The sequence below is a fragment of the Frieseomelitta varia genome, unplaced genomic scaffold, assembly GCF_011392965.1.
Source record: "Frieseomelitta varia isolate USP_RPSP 00005682 unplaced genomic scaffold, Fvar_1.2 scaffold_331, whole genome shotgun sequence".
In the NCBI taxonomy this organism is placed as follows: Eukaryota; Metazoa; Arthropoda; class Insecta; order Hymenoptera; family Apidae; genus Frieseomelitta; species Frieseomelitta varia.
In genome coordinates this window covers 315,369-317,822 of record NW_025110070.1, presented here as the reverse complement: position 1 = coordinate 317,822, position 2,454 = coordinate 315,369, and the positions used below count along the sequence as shown (strand labels likewise).

At 31.9% G+C, this 2,454-nt stretch overlaps 1 protein-coding gene across 7 annotated transcripts in view; it reads left to right on the top strand.

Moving 5' to 3' along the window:
- Nucleotides 1-2,454, top strand: part of LOC122530185 (protein tweety) — a 60,772-nt gene that overhangs the window by 19,668 nt on the left and 38,650 nt on the right. The window lies entirely within an intron of this gene.

Sequence of the window (2,454 nt, the reverse complement as noted above, 5' to 3'; positions counted from 1 at the left end):
GGGGGGGGGGGGGGGGGGTGCAAATTTTTCCCTCGCTTCGCGTCTCGACTTCTTCCTACTTCCGTATTTTAAAAGCTCCTTCTCTCTCCTCGCTAACGAAAAAGGAAGAAAAAATGGTTGGTACGAGGAGAAAAGGGGGAACAGAAAAAAGTAAAAATGCACCGCTACCGTTCGCTCGTGTGCCTCGGTCGGTAAAACAGAACTTTCGACGATAAAATTTTTACGCGAAGAAACGGAAAATTTACCACGCCGAAACGACATAACGCGCTGACTGATAGATATGGGGATCTGTTATCTATCGAAGTCAAGCGTCTGTCGAAGATTTTTCATTACTTTTTCATGTGCGATCTTCAAACGTCACATTCGCGTCAGCCAGCCCCATTGTATTATACATATCGGTATATAAATGCTCGCCTGATGACATGTTTATAGGAAATTCTGCATTGACATAATGCACGGCAATATTTTTCCAAGATGCGTTGCCACTTGAACCTGACTGAATTGATAAAGAAGACAATGCTGGAAAAAAGAAAAAAAAAACGGGCAAACAAAAATGAGTAAAAAATGTGAAATAAAATTTCCTCGTTTAAGGCGTTGTTTTCAAAAAACTTTGAATGTGTTTCGTTAGAAAATTTTCAAACTCGATCTTTTCGAAAATCAGGCATTTTGCAAACAACATTTTATTCTACGTTTTTTTTACTTTTTTTCATTTTTCTATCAGTTATTCTTTTTTGTCGTGTTTAGGATTAGGTAAATTCAAGATCTATGGATAAATTTTTAAATGATTGATTTTCCTCGAAAACGAAAGTTTCAATGAACAAATTTTATTTCTTTCCTTTCGACACGTTCTTACATGTAAAGTCATCTCTCAGTCGATTGACCACGAATCCGCGGGACACCCTGTATACAATTAGGCTTTTGCTTAGTTGGCCATCGATATGTAAATGTGATATAATTTTCCAAACGTGTTAAATAAAAATCATCTTATTAGTGCCGTGTTATTACGAGAATTTCCGCAATTTCTCTTAGCGAAACTCATTTATTACACTATTATTTATTTTATTATACACTATTATTTAATTTATTATACTATTATTTCATTACATTTAATTATTATATTTATTATAGGTATATATTCATTTATTATACTATATTACTATTATGTATTTACTATATTACTATTATGTATCATTTATTACACTATTATTTAATTTATTATGCTATTATTTCATTACATTTATTTATTTATTATATTTATTATAGATGTATAGTACTTGTATTCATTTGTATTATATATATTCATTTGTATTTGTGTTATAAGTATATATATTCATTTATTGTACTATTTACTATATTACTATTATATATCGTTTATTACACTATTATTTATTTTATTATACACTATTATACACTATTATTTAATTTATTAGTTCATTACATTTAATTATTATATTTATTATAGATATATATACATTTATTATACTACTTATTATACTATATTACTATTATATATCATTTATTACACTATTATTTAATTTATTATACTATCAGTTCATTACATTTATTTATTATATTTATTATAGCTGTATATTCACTTATTATACTATTCACTATATTACTATTATACATCATTTATTACACTATTATTTCATTACATCCACGCGTTCGATTTAATTTATCGATAGTGCAAACGAATGCATTCATATAAAATGAACATTCATCAATCATTGAGACGGTTCTTTTGTTGTTAAAATAGCATTCAAAATGAAAAGGAAACTCTGATATCGAACTTGAATTAAATTCAATAATAAAGTGCATGTTGAACTTGATCCGACTTTTACTCGTTCTGGTACATACTGCGATTCTGTTCGTAAATGTGGTTGATCGTGAAAAAACCGAGGAACCTTCCCGATGCAATTTCATCGCGAATAAAGCATTTCTCTAGATATGACAAGACGAGGGAAGGGCGAAGGAGAGAAAAAAGGGAGAAAAACGCGATAATTCGCCGCTCTGTCGTAAAGTGCGCCTTCGCTAGTAAAAGTTGTCAGAACGGTGTAGCTGGGAAAACTGTTGAAGAAAATCGTCGCTTTCGTTCGTCGGAAAGAAACCGGAAAGTATGGGGGTCGTTGCCTTCCGCAAGACGAAACACGATAATCGGCAACGATATCGAACGAAGATAATCGCGACACACGCCTAAATACGTAGCATTAATTTTCAAACGAAGAAAAGTTGGAAACGATGTTTATCGACTCTGGTGGAAAAAAGGTTTTTAACTCCTCTTATCTGGAAAAGAATCAGCCTCTTTCCTCTCGTGTCGTGAATCAGTTTCCTCCCTCTGTTATCGAAATTTCATTTCCCCGCCTTCGTTTCGAGAAGAATAAGAACACGACTTCGCGTGGCCCATTTCAATTCTTCTTCCGTACACCTGACTTTTTTTTTTTTTTTTTTTTTTTT